We start from the raw sequence: 12,389 nt of genomic DNA, 5'->3' as shown, positions 1-12,389 counted from the left end.
TGGAGGCATTGTCTAAAAAGGAAACATGGGAAACGCGTGAGGTTGACAATTGGAGGAACAAAAGAGGTATTGAAAATATCGACACCACACAAGGAAGGCGATCATTTGTTCGTTACCTTGAACAAACAAACGACACGCAGTGACAAATCAAAGTAAATAGGTCAAAATAATGTATCGCGAAGACATGCTCGCCTATAAGTGAACACTCACCCCAAGAGTTCCCAGGTAAGAGTGACTGGTCCGATAATGCGGATTTGTACGAACACTCTAGCCTTAGACAGAAAACTCAGGGTACAGGCATTCACTCTTCCAGTTTGCACGTGTTCACATTATTTAAACCCAAACTTTGACGAGATTTTGAAAACTCGAAAGGCACAAAGCCAAAGATGAATCAGACTGGAAGGGTTCAAAACCTTATAATAGAAGGTTCAAAACCTAGTAATCAATCATCTAAGGATAGATGATTAATTTTCGAAGCGGATTCGTTATTGTGTTCTCGTTGTGGTTATCACCTAAGGATAGGTGACGGTATTGTTTTAAAATCTAAACACAAGTAAACTTGTGTTAGGGTCCTAAAGTTATAGTCTAGGTCAAAGCATTACTAATTACCTAATTCCCTATAACCATTGGCTCTGATACCAACTCTTCTGTCACACCCCGACCACGTTAAAACAACAAACCGTGGCGGAAACGTCGGGGAGTGTTGCAACAGAATTATTGTTTCACAACCATGGTAACCAAATGTTTTGTTTTATTGGATTAATAAGTATTTTACATTGTCTTTAAATCAAAACAAACTAACTACATATTGTTATGACTGTTTTTAAGTCACTAAGGCCTCGTCCAGGTCCTATGTGACACAAACTTCCTAGCAAGCAACATCAAGCAATATCACCTGAAACATATGTAAAAAAGTAAAGTCAGCAAAGAAATGCTGGCGAGTACATAGGTTTTGTGGGAGTATTGGATTCATGGCTCGTTTATATGTTGCAGTACCTCGTTAGACTACAAGAGTCAAAAATACAAACCTCGTTTTGAAAAGTGTATTGCAACATAATTAACCAACCCAAATCAAATTGGTTATAGTTTATAAAATCTCGTAGCCATGAGTCTTAACCCAAAAACATTTGTTTTAGTAAAATAATTTGGAAACATCTCGTAAAAGCTCGTTAATAAAACTCGTATGGTTTATATCGTTTCGAAAACCTCGTTGTGTGATATCGTTTCAAATCGTTTTCCCAAGTGAACTAAATAATGACACGCAATGTAATATGATAGAATCACTTATATATAAGAAGTACCAGCGGTGTATCTACCATGATTCTAGCATACTACACTCGTTCCATTATCTAATCACTACCCAAAGCCAATCGTTTAATTCGTTTATCTCGTTTCAAATCGTGTATCTCGTTTCAAATCGTTTAACTCGACCCAAAATCGTATTCGTTTTAATAGTGAAAAATACTTTTGGTCGTCTCGTTAACAACATTCAAACCTTCGTGACTCGTTTAACTCGTTTCTCGTTTCGTATTAACAAACCACCAAAGGGTAAGTTAACAATCATCAGGTTCGGTCGTTACCTACATAACCCCCACACATAACCATGGGTGTAGTCTGATAACGGGATTTGTCAGATCCTATGGTACCATAACCTAATACTGGTCGGCTTGATCAGAGCTAATGAATGTCATTCGTTATGTAATTACAACCAACAAGTCTTATTCACCTTATTGAAATCGTTATTAGTTTTGTATAAACCATCTTAATCGTTTTTGAAATCATCATTTAAACCTTGAAAATCGTTTTGTACATATGATTCACCCCAAAACAATTGAAAACAGTAAAATAGGGGAACTATGTACTCACTTGAGATTGTAGGGTATCCCTGATTTTGTGAACTATCGATGCACGGGCAATCAAGGAATCAAGTGGTACCTAGTATCGGATTGCTAGATAAATAAATCGACACCTAAATCGGGAGATAGGATAGAATGAGGTTCTATAAATCAAATGAGTAATTGAACTTATATGGTATGATTTAATAGGCCCTACATTCTGATTGGAAAGCCTACCTAAGTGCTTTTGACCCGTTTCGACCCATTATGGTAACATAAGCCACTATAATGCGTCGTTAGCGTAAAACTAGGTTCGGACGGTAATCTATGTGCTATGCCAAGTCTTACATGCCCAATTATCCCTAAACATGTTACTAAATCAGATTACAAGTCAAAAATATGTTCACATAGTCAAATTACGGATTCTAGCTTCAAAAGGGCATTTTGGTCATTTCCTATGGGCATACAAGCTAACTAGCAAATGACTAACCGATCCTACGTGATCATAAGGTATAACCTCAGTGGTTATTCCCTATGTAATTATGATCACTAACTAAGCTTGGTCGGATCCAAAGATCGACCAAACGGGTCGGGTTCGGAAGTATAAGCGGTTGTTTAGACCGCTTATCTTACGACCCTAAACAAGCACAAACTAATAGTGCCGAGTTAGACATGTCAAAACATGTCTAACCTACTGATTTGGTATCAAAACAAAGTGTTTTAATACCCTAAAGTAGTTCCGTTGCAAAATGCGTGCTAAAACGCATTTTGACCGAAACTTTGACTCGACACTAGAACTAGCTAACGTGGTAATCAACGGCTATAATCACGAAGGATTATAACTATCGTGATTACAATCACGTTTCAAAGTTCAATTGAACTTTGACTTGACCAATTGATGGTCAAAACCGAAAGTCAAACTGTTGGTCAAACTGTTTGACTTTCTGCTTAAACATAAAGAACAAGCATGAAAGAAGACTTACAATAGTCCTTGCTATCTTTTCTACAAAGAAGACAAGTCCCAAATCAGTTGAGAGAGCTCCAAAGTAGATAAGAAGGGAGGAAATGAGGAATGAGCAAATGAAACAATGGAGGGCCTTGTTATTTATAGTTGATGCAACTCAACAAGATCACTACACATGTATTGTGTAGCCTCCAAGCAATAATCTCATCCATACACTTGTTAGGAGCAGGTGCAAAGCCTTGGAGAGGTGGTAACTTGGTTACCACACAAAGAAATTGCAAGATTGGCCCCTGAATTTACAAACTGTTGCTGAAAACACACTTTCTGCCCAGATGTGATGCTCGCGTAGCGCGACGGCATAGGCAGTAGGTGCTCGCGCTACGCTACCATGTATCAGGTTCAGCAAAGTTTCAAAAATGGCAGAAATGGTTCCTGCACGTGTTTAAAGCCTTTTTCGATGCGTTTAAACCCCGTTAACCTCATTTCAAGGCTCTAAAATGAAGTTAATGTATAGGGGACTCAAAACATGCTCAAAAACATCTCGGATGTCGGTTCGTTTGATCGTAAAATTGCGTTGTTCGGTTAATTACGACGGAAGTCGTAACGAACGCAAAACCGATCCAAATTAAGCGACGAATGGAATTTTTGCATGCCGATCACTAAAATAAAAATATTTTAGTGTGTACAAAAATTTTGGATGTCCAGATGTGTCCAGAACGTAAGATACGCGCGAAAATGCAAACTTACGCCGTTTTTGACACTTTTAGTCCCTGTAAGATCATATAAGCATGTTTTCGCACACCGAACCTATCAAAGCTTATTTCTAAGCCATTTTTAGGTTATATATGGTATGTTTAACTTATGATCAAGTTCCGGACTGTTCGACACCATACGAATCGGTATAGTTTCGCAGTTTGACACAAATAGTCCCTGCGATCGAATAAACTTGATTTCGGCATACCAAACCATCCAAAACTTATTTCTAAGTTATGTGAAGGTTATTTAAGGTATGTTAAGCCTATTTCACTATTCTGGAGTGTTTGTCGCATTAAACTGACTGCGTTTACACACCAGTTTGCGTATAACTTTCCAGAAAGCGATTTAGAGCTTGAAATCGAACGAGAATTGATATATGCAAACGATACACATATTTATAAAATTTTCCAAGTATGAAATACAATATTTCATTGTTTTTGGTATTTGTTCGATGGTCTTGGAGGCACAGATGTCACAAATTTGTCCCCCTATCTCCCTAATTCTATTTCCTGCATCCATCAATTCTTCACCATCATGACGAAGTTCAGCCATATTCTCGTTACTCATTGGTGGATTAGGTAGGGGTTCTGGATCGAATTGTGGAAAAAAGGAATAAGGGTCGTTGACAATATTTTGAAATTGCCAATCATTTGTCCACCATTCGTCCATTTCTACAGGTTGAGATTGGACTATTGGTTCTGGAATTGCTGGTTCAAAGTTCATAGGAAGTGGATTTTCAGCAGGATAGGTAAAAACATTCGTATTGACAGGCTGAATAGTTTCACAGTTTGTCAATAGAAAATCTATTTCATCCTGAAAAGTTATTCCCTGGTTTTGGTTTTGATTGGAGCTCTCTCCAATTTCTATCTGTGTTGGTCTAGAACCTTGTCCTACTTCCATTTCTATATCTTTAGAATATTCCTCAAATTGTTTTTCCATTTGCCTAGAATCTTTCTTGACTTCAGTTTCCATCTCTTGCTGTTTAGTACTTTCTTTGATTACAATTTCTTTTCCTTTTCGTAAAGGGTTGTTTATTTTAGGAAGTTTCGGAACTGGCTTTTTCCTACGGATACGACTACCCATACATAATTCTTTCTTTTCTTTCGTTTTGGCTTTGTCAAGGGTGGAGCCTTGAATTCTACAGGTTGTTCCACATCAGCAAAGTATCCAGTGAAATCTTGAGAAACTTCTACATTCACCGGGTAAAGATCGAGGTTCTGAAAGGCTTCAGATATCTCATTCATGCTGTGTAGCATATATGCAAAATGCACAAAATACTAAGTTAAAACTTTGGAACAAAGTTTAACAAATAAACATCAAAGTTTTATTGCACACTATTTGTACAAAATACAAGAAAGAACACACTCGGATTTATTTATTTATTTACTGGGAAGTGCTATTACTAGACTTAAGGTTTTTTAAAGATTTGCATGTTCTGCTACTGTAGCTAGCATATACAAATTTGCCCATTTCTCGTCTAGCTTGTCTTCCCAAGGTGATTTATTGATTAACTCCTGGGTTTCCTTTTTAATCCTCTTTTCTCGGATTTGCTCTTTACTTTTCTTAATAATCATACTCCTTTTTCTAGGAGAAAGCGGTTTCTCATATTGTGCTTTTCGCACAAATATTCCTTCTTCAGGAATTGTAGGGAGTTTTGAAGATGAACTTCCCTCTTCAAAGACTGACCTATCTAATTTAAGATAGATATCTTGTAGCTTTTTCTTACCCATACTGTAACTAACAAATAATCAGTTTAAATAAAACACATAATCACATAATAGTAATCAGGAAAAAATTAAGTATCTCTAAATACTTAATTAGCTTAACTCAGTGGCTCTGATACCACCACATTTCTGTCACGGCCCCCGACCCGGTTTGACCCGTTTCAGGAGCCGCGGGACAGAAATCCCGTGATATTTAATTATGTGATTTTATTTAGCAGCGGAAGTTTATTACTGTCAGGATCGTTTTAAAGCTAAAAACTTTTCCCGATTATTTTATTTCACAATTCGGGATAAAACCCCGATAATTTACAATAATAAGGTTTTACTGAGAAATCCTTATTTTTACAAAACGTATTTCTTTATTTTATAATGAGCCACTATTTTAAGCCTGCACTACTTCCCAGCACTTTTCCTGAATTACAATAGATCACCTGAAACATGTTTGAAAACGATTTTGTCAACGGGGAAATACTGAGTGAATCATTCAGTTTACTGAAAACGACACATTTATTATAATTTACTGTATTAAGAGTTTTTACATATGTTTCAGATATCAACCAACTACCCACAGTTTTTGTCACTCGACCGTATCTGTGACTGTGGTCATATCACCATTGGCTGCCCCAATGAATGACGTATATCACTTAATTTTAGGTTCGCCCACCTAATGTGATTAAAACAGTAGTAATGTGCACAATACCCCACATACCGGCTGTAATTTGGTGATTACATAAACTTAATCACTGTAATTATAATTCTGAAAATAATTTGGAGTATTGTAAAACATTTGATAAAAAGAGAATGACTCACATTGCAAATTTAACACGGGCAGAATATGATTTAGCCTTGTTTAACCTAATTAAATAATAATGCACACAAAACCGGGTTAGTGATCAATACAGCAGTTACGATAACTCACGAGATCAAATTCTCACAACGAACGACAAAGTGCGATACTTAAACATCCATCGATTTAACGACGAACAACAAAGTATCACCCTGGTGTGGGTGGCACTTAAACATTCATTGGATATATTGATCAGTCGGAAAATGAATCGTAATAGCGATCGAGTGATTACCCTGTTTTGTGGCAGCAATTCGAGTGCAGTGTGTGTTTAATTGTAGTATTTCTGAGCTAATTCGACGTATACAGAAAGTTGGGACGTCGTTTCAACTTCTAAAAGCTACTGCCAATGTCTGCTATTTATAGTAAATTTTGGGACACTCTTACGGACTGTATGGCAATTCCCCTTACGGTCCGTAAGGGGTGCAGTCTATTTATGTAGACTAGCTGACTACGGGACTAGCTTGTATGACTCACTTTTAAATTCAGTTTCAATCTGTACAACGTGATTTTAAAGATAATTATCAATTAGGGTTTACCCCCTGAGTTTTAGGGGCCCTGATCCTGATTCCGATTGTTCTGAAAATTTTAGGGTTAGTGTAGAATTACTTGGGTGTCTCAATTAGGGTTTTCTTATTGACTAATTATCATCCTAATTATGGATTTTGATGAGAGTTATTACAGTTTACAAACCGAGCCGAGCCGAGCTGGCTCGTTAACAACCGAGCCAATTTCGAGCCGAGCTATCTTCGAGCTTTTTTCGAGCGAGTTTCGAGCGAGCTGCGAGCCACGAGTTTTTTGAACACCCCTAGTCGTATATGACTATACAACCCGTATTGAAGGTGTCAATTTAAGAATGTTAGGTGTGCCAATAATACGACCCAAACAGGAAATGCTTGATGATAATATTTTAAAGTTATTATTTTAATAACTACAAATTGTAGTTTTTATGTATTTTTAATTTATTATATGTCTAGAATTAAACTTTATTACTTTATATTAGTAAAATACATATACATCAACAACCCCCCCCCCCCCCCCCCCCCCTCCGATAGTGTAAGAATTCAACAATATAGATAACTACATTTGGCTCATTATCATAAATCATTAAATTCATCAAATAACATAGATATGCCACGACATATATAGTCTGGTCCATATACCAACGGGAAACCCTAATAACCAGTTAGGTAGTGTCAACATACATTTTTAGTTGATATGTGGCATATGTAAGAAGCATTGATGCATTCACTTGTACTAAACCTAAAAGAGGACAACCTAACAATGACTATCCATACTTTCTACATGCACTATATCGTCAGCGGAAACAGTGATGAGCCATCCTAACATAAGATGACCACATAGCCATCAATCATCTTCAGTGTATATAACAACTTATGGATTTTACCTTTTAAGGTAAAAATCATTATTACCATATTTGGAAAAATAACTGATAGCAAATAAATTTTACGCTATCTAGCTAGCTAACAGTATGGTTTGATCGAATATTTAATGTTTATGATATTATATTACCAAAACTTTTTAAGTACTCAAATGGTTGTGCTATTTTTTTAAACTACAACTTTTTTAAAATCTCTATTATACGTGAGACTTGAGTCCAAGACATCCCCTCTTAAACACAGGTGTTTAATTTGCCTTTGCCAATGGATCACCAGTCCACCAACCCATTGGTATTTACTAGGACCTTTTGATGTCATAGTTTTTTTTTTTTTTGAGTAAATATTTTTTTGAACGGCCAACGAATACTCTAAATAGGCTAGTGGTGAAATTCACCACAGTGGGAAATCCTCGCCTTCGAAACGGGGAAAACACTCACCTAGGGCCGAAGCCCCTGAACACTCACCTGAGAAGGCACAATAGTGCGATGGGGTAAAACCCACTCGGTTCAAGGATCAAACTAGCGATCTCTGCCTAGTCTCCTATCATCACCAGGTAATCCTGAAACTAATGGGGAAGGCATGAATCGAACCTGAGTTACTTTAAACCCCGGGTTTTTTTAGTAGTCAATGTTAGTTAATAGATATGGATGTTGCCTTCAAAGGAAATCAAATGGTCCCGATGAAATGCATAAAATGGAAAGCAGAAAGGTCATTGTTTACAAAAACAAATTGTGTGTATGATATCGAACTATGTATAAATGGACACTGATTCAATAACTTGTTTAGAGTAAATTACGATTTTGGGTCATGTGGTAACCATTTTAGTCCAAAAAGGAATCTTTTATCATCTGAACCCTAACGTCCTTTTATCTAACTAATTTAGCCCCTGCTACTAACCCCATCCATTACCATGGTTAAAAAGAGGTCACGTGTCGCTCACATGAGGGGCAATTAAGTCAATTCACCTACAACCTTTTACTCCCTTTATATATCACCTGCCTCTCCTTTGCGTTGTCAACATCATCTTCTCCATCTTCAATTTTTAAACCTAAAACCCAAATTCCACCATGGTGATTTGCAGATGTGGGTTTCAAACAGTGATTCGAACCTCCCATACTGATGCGAACCCTGGAAGACAATTCCACTGCTGCCCACGTCAGGTAAGGTTCCAAACCTAAAAATTTTCTAACAATGCGACCTAATTAAAGAATTTGCAATTTCAGGGTACAAGAGGTTGTGGTTTTGTTGCTTGGGTGATCCCCCCCATTTGTCCGATGTGTTCTGAACTATTGGCAAAGTTAGACAGAACAACAAGCATGAATGAAGATGTTGGAAGGAAGCTGTTTGCTGAAAAAAAAAAGACTGAAAGCTCTATTTTTCATAAGTTGGATGAAGTTTTTCATATACATAATGACCAAGTGATTAGATGTAATTAGATGGGTTTTTTTTTTTTTTTTTTTTTTTTTTTTTTTTGCAATGTATTAGATGTAATGTACACTTCCAGCTATGGATGCAGTGTATTTGACACTTTTGCAATATATATAAGTGATTAAATGTTTTTGACACTTTTGTTTCGAGGCAAATATTTGACATAAAACTTTGTCTCTTGCACTTGACCAAACATGACACAACAACCTGCACTTAACATCTTAATACACTTGACACTTTTCTTTTGACACAAACCTGCACTTGACCAAACAAGACACAACAACCTACACTTGACATCTTAATACACTTAACACTTTTCATTTGACACAAACCTGCACTTGACCAAACAAGACCAAACAACCGCATTAAAGGATCATTCAATAATATCCAACAACTCCAATAATTACCAACAACTGCATTAAAGGACTATATTGTCTTAAACATGGACTTCAATTACATAGACTACTTAACTGGTCAATTACATAGACTACTTAACTGCATTAAAGGACCCATAACATTGTCTTAAAAAAAGTGGAAACCATTGTCCAGCAGCATTACAAAAGATCAAAATACTAAAAAGACCATAATAAGCAACAAGCAAAAGATCATTCCAGAACAAACTTTGAACCTCCTTGCTCCTTGCATCCTCTCCTATTGTGCCCCTTTTTTCCATAGACCTTACATGTCACAGAAACTCCTTTCCTAGTAAGCTTCCCATTGTTCTCAATGTTCTGTGAAATCACCTCAGCAGTCTTTCGTTTTTTCTCAAAAATTTCCTCAGCACTCTTCTTCCTAGCCTTCTTTGGCCTCCCTATTTGGTTGTGGTGTTTTGGTGGTAACAGTGAGGTTGGGCAGGATTATGGTTTCCACATTTCCCTTCTATTGATTGGTTCAATGGTAAAGTTGTAAACTTTTTTCCAGTTGTCGAACCAATATACCTCATCCACCCATGCTTTTGGAAGCTCAACTAGGACACCAAATCTAAACCATAACCCAATTCACAGCCACTGCATGCTTGCATAACATGCCTGTCAACTCCCATTTTCTACATGTGCATGACCTTGTATTCATATTGACCACACACTGATTATGCCCTTCACCACTCACCTCACACTTTTCCTGACCAACATAGATCACATTTAACTGAGATGCATCATTCTTGATTTGGCTGAAAATAATTGTAGCTGCTGGTGTCAAAGGACCATCACATTTGCTAAACATCCTGTTAACCACACCAATTCTCCTCATCATGTACTCTCTAATGAATTCAAAACAAGTAAGAATTGGCTTATCTTTGTCCCCCACCAACTGTTTATTAAAACACTCACACACGTTGTTTAATAGAACATCACACTTGGTCATCCCTGTATTATATCAACAAATATTAAAATTGGTAACATTACATAAGTGCTATATAACAACTATAGCCTAATTAATACTTACAACAAAAATGGGATCTAGCCCAATGTTTTGGTGGGATTTGCTGCAACCAGTTGTACAAAGCAACATCTTTTTGTTTGATCTCTTCCATGTATATGTTGAAGAAGGGAACTGTGGTGGCAATAACACATTTCCATAACATCTCTTTGTAAAGGTCTCCTCTCCATTGAGACTTCATGTTTTCATGAATGTAACAAAGACAAAACCTATGTTCAGCAGCAGGAAACAACTTGTTGATTATTGTAACACCTGTGCCTCTGCGACCATCAAACAAATACCAAACCAATGAAATATTGTATTTCATACTTGGAATTTGTATAAATATGTGTATCTTTTGCACATATCAATTCTTGTTCGATTTCAAGCTTTAAATCTCTTTCTAGAAGGTTATACGTGCACTGATGCGCAAATATAACCAGTTTAATGCAACAAACACTCCGGAATAGTGAAATAGGCTTAACATACCTTAAATAACCTTTACATAACTTAGAAATAAGTTTTGAAGGGTTTGGTATGGCGAAATTAAGTTTATTCGCATAGAGGGACTAATTTCGACAAACTGCGAAAGTATGCCGATTTGTACTGTAACGAACTTTCCAGAACATGACCATAAGTTAAACATACCATAAATATCCTTTACATAGTTTAGAAATAGGTTTGAGGGGTTCGGTATGCTAAAATAAACTTTTTGGTCATTCAGGGACTAAAAGCGTCAAAAAGTGCATAAGTTTGCATTTTCGCGCATATCTTACGTTCTGAATACATCCGGACATCCAAAACTTTATGTAATCATTAAAATATTTTATTTTAGTGATTGGCATGATAAAATTCCATTCGTCGCGTAATTTATATCGTTTTTCGCATTCGTTCGTGTTTCATCGTAATTAACCGAACAACGCAACCGTACGACCAAACGAACCGACATCCGAGATATTTTTGAGCATGTTTCATGGTCCCTATACTTTAACTTCATTTTAGAGCCTTGAAATTGGATTAACGGGGCTTAAACGTGTCAAAAATGCATCAAAAACCATGTTTTGCACATTCAGGGACCAAAATTGACATTCTGCCATAGTTATCTTAGGAAGGGACCAAATGAAAAATCTAAATTCCAGCTTGTTCCAGCTGTTCCCCTCGTTTGCACATGGTTTTAATGAAACTAGGGGCTCCCATGGTTTCACAAAACCATGGGCACATGTGTACGGATGAGATCGAAGCTCGTTTTACGATGAACGATCTTAACGGTTGTGCAAAAACTATATAAACCCCACCCCGTTTGCTCTCAAACTCACATTTGATCTGATTTTCATTCTCTAAGTTGAAGTCTTGCACTTTATACCTGAGAATAAATTTGATCAAACCTCCTTGGACCTTTTGTAAGTCCTCTTTCGTTCTTTTATGCATTTTTAGCGTGAAAGTCAAACTTTGTTTGACTTTCTGCATTGACCAGTTTATGGTCAATACGAAGTTCGTTTGAACTTCATAACGTGAGCGTAATAACGATGGTTTTAGTCTCTTATGACTATACCTACTGATTACCAAGTTATCTAGGCATAGTGGCGAGTCGTAGTTTCGGCCAAAATGCGTATTCTTGCGTATTTTGTAACCAAACTACTTTTAGGTATCAAAACCGTTTGTTTTGATACCAAACCTGTTTTCTAACTTCGTTAAATATGTTTTAACATGTTTAGCTCATCACTTTAGTTTAGTGCTTATGTAGAGTCGTAAGTCAAGCGGTCTAAACAACCGCATAGACTTTCGAACTAGACGTGTTTGGTCGATCATTAGGATCCAACCAAACATGTTTAGTGACCATAGTTGTATAGGGAATAACCTTCTGAGGTTATACCTTATGATCACTTCGTTTAGTTAGTGGTATGATAGGTAATTTATATGCCTTAGGAAATTACCAAAATGCCCTTTTTGCGCATAAATTCATTTTAAGCATATGTAACCTAAATTTTGATAAAAGATATGGAGTATAGCACTTATGGGGTG

At 36.7% G+C, this 12,389-nt stretch overlaps 1 long non-coding RNA gene across 1 annotated transcript; it reads left to right on the top strand.

Annotated features, from left to right (window-relative positions):
- The first annotated feature begins 8,499 nt into the window (after window positions 1-8,499).
- LOC110910755 lies at window positions 8,500-8,895 on the top strand. Its single transcript, XR_002576437.2, has 2 exons — window positions 8,500-8,683; window positions 8,747-8,895. It is a non-coding gene; the product is annotated as an uncharacterized LOC110910755 (long non-coding RNA).
- The last annotated feature ends 3,494 nt before the right edge of the window (window positions 8,896-12,389 follow it).

Source organism: Helianthus annuus, chromosome 15 (genome assembly GCF_002127325.2).
Source record: "Helianthus annuus cultivar XRQ/B chromosome 15, HanXRQr2.0-SUNRISE, whole genome shotgun sequence".
In the NCBI taxonomy this organism is placed as follows: domain Eukaryota; kingdom Viridiplantae; phylum Streptophyta; class Magnoliopsida; order Asterales; family Asteraceae; genus Helianthus; species Helianthus annuus.
Note: the sequence above shows the minus strand (reverse complement) of the source record. Positions and strands in the feature narration are given on the sequence as shown.